The following is an 11,508-nucleotide window of genomic DNA, read 5'->3' as shown; positions in this document are numbered from 1 at the left end:
AATCAAAAAAAAAAACAAAAAAAAAAAAAAAAAAAAAAAAAAGAAAACAAAAGAAAAACGACAATAACAAAAAAAAAAAAAAAAAAAACAATACAAAAAAAGAAAACCAAGCAATAATCAAAAAAAAAAAAAAAAGCAAAAAAAATTTTTACTTTAAACAAAAAAAAAAACTAATGAAATGAAAAAAAAAAAAAACAAACGAAAAAAAAAAAAAAATCAAAAAAAGTATGTAAAAAACATAAAAAAAAAAGAAGACAAAAAAAAAAAAAAAAAAAAACAAAAAAAAAAAAAAAAAAAAAAAAAACCCAAAAAAAAACAACAGTAAAATTTTTTTTTAAAAAAAAAAAAAAAAAAGGTAAAACAAAAAAAAAAAAATGTTCTTACAAAAAAAAAACAAAAAAAAAAACAAAAAGAAACTGAATCAAAATCAAAAAAAAAAAAAAAACAAACAACAACAAAAAAAAATGGCTCAGAGAAAAACAAAAATCAAAAAAAAAAAAAACAAAAAAAAAAAAAAAAAACAAATAGGAAAAAAAATAAAAAACAACCAAAAAAACAAAATGTTGTTTTGAAAAAAAAACAACACAAAAAACCATCAAAAAAAAAAAAAAAAAAAACAGGGAAACTGCCGCGAACACTCAAAAAAAAAAAAATTCATGAGGTAGTCGAAAAACAAACAAAAAAAAAAAGTTTTGTGGGGTGGTTTTTAAAAAATTTGTTCAAAGAAAAAAAAACAAAAAAAAAACAAAATAAAAAAAAACAAATAAAATAAACAAAAAAAAATGAAAAAAACAAAAAAAAAATGAAGAACTTTATTTCAAGAAAAAAAACCAAAAAAAAAATAAAAAACAAAGTCATAAATAAAAAAAAAAGAAAAAAAAAAAAAAAAAAAAAAAAAATTTATTTTTCAAAAAAATAATTGTCAAAAAAAAAAAAAAAGGTCACAAAAAAAAAAAGATAAAAAAAAAAAAAAATTCTGGTAAAAATCAAAAAAAAAAAAAAAAAAGTGAAAAATCAAAAAAAAAAAAACTAAAAACATTTTAGTAAAACTGAAAAACTAAAAAAAAAACAAAAAAAAAAAAAATTAAAAAAAAAGTTTTTATAAAAAAAAAAAAAAAACACAAAATTTCAATTAAAAATAGTAATATTGATGTGTTTTTTAAACAATCAAATTAAAAACCAAAAATAAAAACAAACATTTTTAAAAAAAAAAAAAAAAAAATGTTATATGTACACACAAACAAGGTTAAATTAAAGTTAGAAGAAATTGACAACAAAAAAAAAGTTTAAAAAAAAAATAAAAAAAAAAAAAAAAAAACAAAAACAAAAAAAAAAACATGAAAAATGTCAACAACAAAACCAGCTAACACAAAACAAAAAAAAAAAAAAAGTCATAAAAAAATTAAAAAAAAATAAGGAGATCAAAAAAAACAGGTAAACATTAAAAAAAAAAAAACATTAAAACAAGCAATTATTTCAAGTTTTAAATGGTTTATGTTTCAGTTGAACAATAGATATGTGCCTACCCTTGTGTGTATTTATATCAGCTCTGTTGACCTTTAAGATTTATTTTAATTTAACTAACCAAAAGTAATAAAAATACGTTATTCAATGTTTGTATAAAGATGATAGATATTATATTTATGTAGAGAATGATGATGATGGTGTGTGTTGTGGTGGTTTGTAGTGTGGTGTTGGCAGTGGTTAAATATAGTCAGAAAAGAAAGATTTTCCTGGGATGCGAGCCTGGATTCATTCGACTTTATCACATTAAACATAGGTGAGTGTGAAAACAAACAATGAGTTTGATGTGTGTGTGGGGATGTCAGGAGAGAGAGGTGAGAGAGATGAGGAGTGTGTGGGTTTAGTATGTATGTGTTTGTTCAGTGTCCTAATGTGGTGTGTGTGGGTGTTTGTGTGTGTTCAGATGACATTGCCCCTGCACTCACGCCGAGGCCACACAATGGCAGCATCATGACGCGCCCAGCGGCGAACATGACTTCTAAACAGCACTGTGTGACGCGTCGACTGATCCATAGCACACACACGGGGTTTCACGCGTCAAATCGTCAGTGGACTACCAGAACTCAACAGCAGTGAATGACGACGTGAGTCAGATAGACAACTAAAAGCGCGCCGAGTTTACACACACAACACGCCCTCACCACACACCACCCACCCACACACACACACACACACACACACACAGCGCCACAACATTACACACACACACAACACCACACACATCACACACACAGCAACCACCAGCCTACGCACACACACAGGACAACGCTCTCGCACACACACATACACACGCACACACACATGCACACATAGACACGCGGCGGCTGCACACACACACACACAACACACACACACACATATATATTACACCACACACATACCATATGCACCACACACACATCCACAACACACCACACACATGCACACAACACACACCCACACACACACACACCACACACACACACACACACAGCACATAACACACACACACACACCACACACACACACACACACACACCACACACACTCTGTTAAACAACACCCGTTCTAAAAGTTTGGTGTTGGTCAGCGATTTTTAAAATGTTTTTTGATAGAAGTCTTTTTCCTGCTCACCGAGCAGCATTGATTTTGAATCCAAATACAGCAAAAACTTGTGAAAATAGTTCATTCGAATGTAAAATAGCTTGTTTTCTATGTGAAATATCTGTTAAACTGTAATTTATTCTGTGATGCCACGCTGTATTTTCAGGCATCATTACAGGAGCAGTCTTCAGTGTCACCATGATGCTTCAGAAAATCATTCTAATATGATGATTTGCTGCTCAAGAAAGCATTTCTGGCTGATTATTATCAATCGTGAACACAAGTTGTGCTGCCCAATATTTTTGTGTGAAACTGAATATATTTTATTTTTCAGGAATTCACAGATGAATAGAAAGTTCAAAAGAACAGCATTTATTTGAAATAAAATATTTGAGAAGATTATAACCCTGTCTTCACTGTCACTTTTGATCAATTTAATGCATCTTGACTCAATAAAAGTAATCGTAACTTTTGCAATACAGTGTTTTTAATTCCTGTTTATCTTTTTTCAGGATGGACGAACTGTTCGCAATCAAGAAAATAAAAACGAAAACATTTTCCCTCTCGAAAGACGATTCGACCAAGAAGTGTGAAGCAAGTCAGGTGAGAATGAGATGAACACGACATCCTCCTCCTCCTCCCCTCCTCACGTTCCATCGTGCGATCCACCACATTTGTGTTTGTTTTTCAGGGAGCTGGATCATCTCCAACCTCTGGAAGTTCTTTGGAGGTTGTGTGTGGAGTTCCTAACGTTGCCGCTATATAAGCAGAGTACTGCCCTAAAGGAAGCCTAACCGCACGTCCTGCTCAACGACGATATATTCCGTTTGAACTGGGGCTTCAGGTTTCACACACACACAACACATCACACACACACACACACACACACTCACACCTCTCCACACAACACACAGACACAGACACACATCACAACACACAACACACACAGCGACACACAACATCACACACACACACACACCACACACACATCGACTCAGAGAGACACCCACACACACACCACCCACACACACACAGACACACAGACCCTCAGACACACACGACACGACACAGACACTCTCTCTCTCTCTCTCACACAACACACACAACTACACACCCACACACACCCAGACACACACACACCACACACACACACCATTAACACACACACCACACACACACACACACACCAGACACCCACAACACACACGCACACACAACACACATACCAACACACACACACCACACACACACACACACGACCACACACACACACACACACCACACACACACAGACAGCACACGACACACAGACATCACACACACACACACACACCGCCACCACACACCCAACACACACAGACACAAATCACACACACACACAGACACCACACACCACACAACACACACAACCAACACACACACACAACACACCACCGACCGACACACACCACACCCCCGCACACACACCACACTCACACATACCCTATTAACACTGAAACACACCCCGTACACACACACTCTCTCTTATCTTTTTTGTGTGCATACAGTGGCCAGCCATTATTTTGGCTTGTCCAGGCTCTCTAACCAGTTATGCCTCCCACCGCCTGCCTGAAACTCACACAGTCAAAGTGCAATAACAATGGACAGTGGTTTCTGTCCCATAATGCAGGGTTCTCCTATCGCTACCAGATATCGCTCTGCGAGGATGTCGTTACCTGCATTCTAGTTAAGATCTGCCACGGAACGCCTGAAAATCATCCAACTGGGGTGATCGCCACCGCTGGTGTGTGGTAGATCACAGGTAACGTCTCACACACACACACACACACACACACACACACACACACACAACCTGTGCTGAGTCAATGCAGACGCGTCACAGGACCTCGTGGTTTCCGTTCAGATTACTGTCTGGTGGATTGTTGGTCTGGCGGTGAGTGACTTGCGCAGTAACCTCTCCACCACATACCAGTCAGAGACTGAAGTAGGTTTACAACGCCGCCCATAGGGCCCAGAGCGGCAGTCCAGGAGCCCAAGCTGACCGTTAAGACGTGTTCATGTGAACAAACACAACCCACGGAACCACAACCTCCAAACCGCCACAGCATCGCACAACACACTTATCCATTGTCTCTGCTTCAAGTTGCCGCTATTTCAATCGATCTTACTTGACGATCGCGCACCGCGCAATGATCCAGTGCCGGTTGAGCTTGTTTGACAAACCAAAAAAAAAAGTTTTTATTTAGGTATTATTTTTAACAAAGCATTTCTAGTATAGTTCTTTATTATATTTTTATTACTTTTGTTTTTTTTTTAGATGTTAGTTTTAGTTCATGTTTAAAGTTATTTATTTTTTAAAAGCATGTTCTGTATAGTGTTTTTGATTTTTTTTTTTTTTATTATTTTATTTTTTGACGTTTTTTTTTAATAGTTTTAGTTCATGTTCATGTTATATCTATTTATTTTTAAAGCATGTCTGTATAGTGTTTGATTATTTTTTATTTACCTCGTTTTTTTTATATTATTATTTTATTTTAATTTTAGTTCATGTTTATTTATTATATTTTGTTGAAAGCATGTCTGTATAGTTTTTATTATTGTTTTTAATGTTACGTTTTTTTTTAATATTTGTATTTGTTTTTATTTCATGCTTCATTTTTATTTTAAATAACATATTCAGTTAAATAGAAAAATAAAGCCTGCATTTAAAAATATAATATATTTTCTAAATAGTTATGGATATATTGGTGAGATAGTTTAGTTATTGCAGTATATTTCCACACAAATGTAACAAAAAAATGATCCAAAATTAAAAATTGTTGATTTAAATTTGAAAAACCGGAAAGAGTTATCTGTTGTTTTTATTTGCAGCTTAACAAAATAACTTGTTATACAGTTTTATAAAAAAAGTCTTGTAGGGTTTAATCATCTGTATTTATATTATATTATATTATATTATATTATAGATATGTTAGGTAGTGCTGGGCTCCAATTGTGAATGTAAAATTGGAACAAAAAGAGAAATATTTTAGATTTTTTAAATATTATTATTTCACACAAAAGCGTTAAAAACAAATCACACTGAGCCTATTTTAATTATCTGTTTCCCATTAAATATACAAAAAATCTATAATGTATTTGGATTACATGAGCAAAATCGACAATTAAATCTTTAATCACAATAGTGTGTATGATTTAGTAATCGGGCAGCATGAAAGAGTCCATGATTCTGACAGAGCATACTCTGTATACTTGTTTTGTTAGATTATAGGTCTTTCTTGTTTGTAAAACTTTTATTTTAGTTGAGTAAACTTAAAATTTTTATAATTTTTTTTATTTTTTTGTCCATTTTTATTATTAGTTTTTAAATATATTATATAATTTAAAAATATGTATCGTATTTATTTATTTTTATCCTATTTAGATTTTATTTATTTATTTCTTTATTTTTATTTATTTATTAATTTTTATATTTATTTTTTATTTATTTAGTTTATTTATATTTTAATTATTTATTTATGTACTTTGTTAAACCAAATAAGAATGTTGCGTGTGGCAACTATCTGAAATACAATCAGTTTATGTTTTTTATATTTTAGTTTTTTATACTCATATTTTCAGTTAAGTGTCTATATATATTTCGAGTGACAGTAATGTGTTTCTGTATCTGTGTGTGAGGCGGAGGACAGCTCGTCTGGGTACTGCAGCCTGGTGTCCTCCGCTGCCGGAGCTGATTTTCGGCTGAAAGCCGCAGCAGCACCTGCCCCCTGTTCCTGCTGAATACGCTGAGGTCCTTGACAGAACAAACCGCACACTGTGTGTTTTTCTACTTAGTGGAAAATGAAGCCTGGTGTTTTGAACAACAGTTCGTGACTGGTGCATCTCAGTGCATCGTGTTTCCTTCCTTGAGCATCGTTAAAGACTTTATTTGGCACGTACTTGCTTCTACTAGTTGTCGTTTAGTTCCTTCAGTCGTCCTTGCCCTAGTGAGTAGTAAGGACTTGGCTTCTCAGAATAATACAAGCTCGACTCAGTTCTAAAGAGCTCAAATACAACAGAGGAAAGAAAACAAACAAGCATCCACGGCAGTAGAACCGGCAGCGGCTGATCTCATGAAACGTGATTCTTGGCATGTGTTGTGGATTCAGCCGAAAATGAACGTCTCTCATGCTCTCGGTCCATGTTCAGCTGATTCGCCGATGCCGGGCTCATAACCCCCCGCCCACCGGCCCACCTTTGAGCAGATCCGCAAGTTTTGTCAACCAGAATCAACGCCTCACAAAGTCCAGTCCTGTAGACATGATGATGGAGCTGGGGTAGGTCCCACACAACACACCACCCGTACACACACACACACACACACAAACTACCACACACCACATATACAAAACATACAAACATACACACACATACAACACACACAACACACACATGATACAAAACATACACACATACACCACCTTACATCAAACAGACCTGGTGTGTTGTGGTAGTGTGTGTGGTGTGTGTGTGTGTGTTTGTAGATTGAGAAGTACAGTAAAGCATCTGGAGGTTCTGGTCGGTGAAACGCACAACCCCGACCCAACTCGATGCTGGAGAAACAGAAGACTGACAGACACTGCTTGTTACAGTAAAAACACGCAACAATCATCTAATACCTTGACATTTTTTTCACTGACAAGACATGGAAAAATTAAAATATCAAAAGATCCATCAATACGAAGTGATCATTACTGACCGGATCCTAATCTAGGGGGGGGGATTCCAGTCCTAATCGTATGCTATAGTGCTTAAATTAAAATAGTTTATAAAAAAGTGGCTTTATTAAATTACCAAAAAAGGTCGCCTCAGTGTTTCAGTGATGAGTGTCAGTGTATTGGGGTGTTTACAACAGGGTGTGTGCGTGTGTGTGTGTGTGTGTGGTAGTGTGTGTGTTGTGTGTTGTGTGTGTGTGTGTGGTTGTGTGTGTGTGTGTGTGAACCCTTAAACCTCAGATATTTTATGGATGCTGCCTAAACAGTTGGCTGATGATCCTGCGACAGGGCAAACCGCTACAAGCCCAGAGTTACGTCAGTGCCACCGTGTTACTTCAGGTAACCACACACACACACACCCACATACATACATACATACACACAGCACTCTCACTCACACACACACACACACACACACACCCTTGGCTGTAAATTTAACTCTTCCTCAAGTCCATCCAGATATAGATGAGTGTGTTTTCCGTCATCAGGTTTGTCAGAAAATGTATACACTGCATTCAGTGTCCTCCATCAATGAATGCTCTTTAGTGAATGGGTGCCGTCCAGAATGAGAGTCCAAACAGCTGATATAAACATCAACATAATCCCACAAATAATCCACAAGCACTCCAGTCCATCATTGAACATCTGGAGCAGACAAAAGATGAAACAACCATCCACATTTAGATGTTGTTTAACTCAGAACACATAGATTCAATAATCCATAATAACAGCGTCCCTCCAGTTGAAAAAGTGTTCGTGATGTGAATCATGAGAAGACAATCTGGCACAGTCCACGTAGTGTTTAAAAACAGCGCTGAAACAAATATGTGTCCGGATTTGGATGTGAGAGACAACCGGAGATTGCACTTTTTTCACTGGAGGAAGTGTTATTATGGAGTATGCACCCGTACTTTTCAGTTTCAACATCATCTTCACGGCTCTGATGTGTTTCACTCTTTTGTCTTCTTCAGTCATGTTCACTGTGATGGACTGGAGTGCTGTGGATTACTTGTGGGATTAGTTGTGATGTTTTTATCAGCGTGTATGGACTGACTCATTTCTGACGGCACCCATTCACTAAAGAGCAATCCATTGCTGAGACACTTGATGCAGTGCTACATTTCTACAAACCTGATGAAGAACACAAACTCATCCCTGATCTTTGGTGAACTGAGGATGAAGCACATGTACAGCACATTCGATCGTTTCTGTGTGAACCTATTCTTTCACCCATGTAATTGTAAAGTAACTACAGATTATTTTTCTTGTTACTAGAGACATATTCCGTTTTGTTCTTCTCTTTGGAGTCTCTCTTCATGTGACATTTCCGTCCGGTCATTTTCCAGGTGATATCGTGTGGGATTCACGCAGGTTGTCCAGCACTAGCACTCCTTAACCAGGTTGGTGGATATTTCCTCAACGAAACTCTACAACCACCTTTCGACCGAGATCATCGACAACTATGATGTTTATAAAGTGGAAACCCTACGGCGATGGCTTGTATGTTTTTTCCACAAACGTGTTAAACGTCTCAGTGGTTTACTGGACTGTCGGGCATACAATAAATTCACAGAGTCGCAGAGATGTTTGACGTGAGTGAGCTAATAAATTGATTTAATACCCCTCATTGGGCTAAATGCTAAATAACTGTAATATTTATTAGGGTTATTGTTGTGCTCCCAGTTCAGTATTTGTTGAAGTAATTTTTGGTTTTGTATACAGTTGTTTAGGTTAACATCATTCTTATATTATTCTTGTTTGCACTTTACAGTAAGGGGTTCCTTTTAGTTAATATTAGTTAGTAACACCACTAACAGTACATTAATTACAGTAGTTTATTAATCTCTGTTAATGAAAATGACAGTCGTTTTCACAGCGCATTAAACTGTTTTACAAGCACAACTTTGCACCACAATTGATTGTGTCATGGAATCTTTCGTATCATGTTTAACTAACTAAGAACCCTGTGTTGTAGTATAATTTTAAATGGCTATTATAAAGATTAACTATTTTGCTTAGGAATTTGTTTTAATATTTTTAGTGAAAACCAATTAGCAAGTTGGAATAATTTTTGTTTGATGTGTTTTTTTGATGTTTTTAATTAAGAGTTTTTTTTTAATTGTCATGTAGAAACACTGTATTAATTTTATTTATCTCGTGTTGAGTTTAGTTTAATTTGAGGTATTTTTAGTACTTCAGCTTAAAGTAAACTAAAATAACAATTTTTGTTGTTTTGTTTTGATTTCGTTTAATGTTATTTGTATATGTGTCCCTGCCTTGCAACACAAAGCAGTGTTAAAAAGTCTCTTGGGTATATTTGTCGCCAATAGCCAAAAATACACTGTATGGGGTCCCAATCATACATTTTTCTCTTATATTGCCCAACAGTGATTAGTATATTAAGTAAAGAGCATGTTTCCATGAGATTATTTTTGTAAATTACCGTACAATAACTATAATCAAAACGGAAATTGTGATTAGTAATTGCATTGCTAAGAACTTCATTTGGAACAACTTTAAATGATGATTTTCCTCAATATTTAGATTTTTTTGCAACCCTCAGATTCCAGGATTTTTCAAATAGGTTGTATCTCAGACAAATATTTGTCCTCCTAAAAAACCATAACATCAATTGAAAGATTATTTATTCAGCTGTCAGATGATGTATAAATCTCAAATTTATACTGTAGATATGGTTGTGTCCCGGTGTTTGACCGAGAGAGAAACGGGATCCTCCACGCGTCTGAGATCGCCAGCATGGCCTCTGCGACCTGGTGTCTGTCCTGCAAGACCTTCAGACTTCCCCCACAGACCACAAACCCCAGCTGCAGATCCGGGCTGGAATACACTCAGGTCCCACATTAAACCCGCAGCTAGAGGCCCTTTGAATATCTTGAATATCTATCAGTCAAGTCCAGTTTGTTTCTCAATCTCATGGATTTTTAACTTACATGAATGATGCTTTCACAGCTAGCTATATTTTTAACCACACGGCTCATTACTGTAAAACCAAATACATGTACTTGATTATCGATATTTAATAGTTAAAAAAAAAAAGATATAGCACATATTTTCATTTAAAAAAAAATAAAAAATTTAAAAAATTATAGAAAATGACAACAAACACACTTACTACCTTACTAAAACTTTAAATGAAAACTTGCAAAAGTTAAAAAAAACACACAACGAATATTAACAAAACAGTCCATATTAATCTCACATTGTACCCGGATTTGAGAGTATCGTTACTGAGTACGAGTACTAAACAAAGTTCTCTTTCATGTCTAATTGCACCGTTTAAACTACCCTGTCAAATAAACAACACACTTTAGTTCCATAAACACAGTCGGTTATGTCTGGGAAGATAAACAGCTGGGAAAGAAATCAATGTTAATCATTAGATCTGTGTATGAAGTATATAATACAGTACCTATGCTGTTAATATGATCAAAACAATAAATAAAAACAGAAAATCACTCACTGCTCTTGGGGTGAATAACTTGTGTAAGCTTTAATAAGAGGACATGGTCTAATGTCTACCTCTAGATGCTGCTCTCAAGACGCGCTAGCGTGCCAAGCTGTGTGTTTAATATCTGCTGTGTGGTTTCAGGTCCAGTAGTCGCAGGAGTTTGTGGGAACTAAGATGCCGATCGAGGTACTGTCTGTTTGGAGACCACACGTGTGAACCACGGCGTCCCCGCATAGGAGTCCACCAGACGAAGGCAAGAAAGGATGCTGTCTTCAATATACACGTCTTAGGTTAACAAGTTTGGGATCGGAAGGATTTTTTAAATGTTTTTACAGGAGTGTCTTCTGCTCATCGAGGCTGCCATTTATTTATTTTGATATTATTATGATGTAAAATAGCCATTTCACTTCAGAAATCATTCTAATATGAATGATTTATTACTCAGAGTTGAAACTGTTCTGCCTCCTGAAACTGTGATACCTTTTCTTTCAGGAGTCTTTTCGAATGAATAAAAAGTTAAAAAGAAGAGCATTTTATTTAAACTAGAAATTTTTTTCGTAACACCTAAATGTCCGACATACCGTTCACCAAGTTTGCATCAGTAGATTTTATTCTTTCTTTTTTTTGAAAGAAATTAAAACTTTTTTATATTTCAGTAGTAGGATGTGTTCAAATTGT

The sequence above is a fragment of the Cyprinus carpio genome, chromosome A23 (assembly GCF_018340385.1).
Source record: "Cyprinus carpio isolate SPL01 chromosome A23, ASM1834038v1, whole genome shotgun sequence".
Lineage (NCBI taxonomy): Eukaryota > Metazoa > Chordata > Actinopteri > Cypriniformes > Cyprinidae > Cyprinus > Cyprinus carpio.
Note: the sequence above shows the minus strand (reverse complement) of the source record.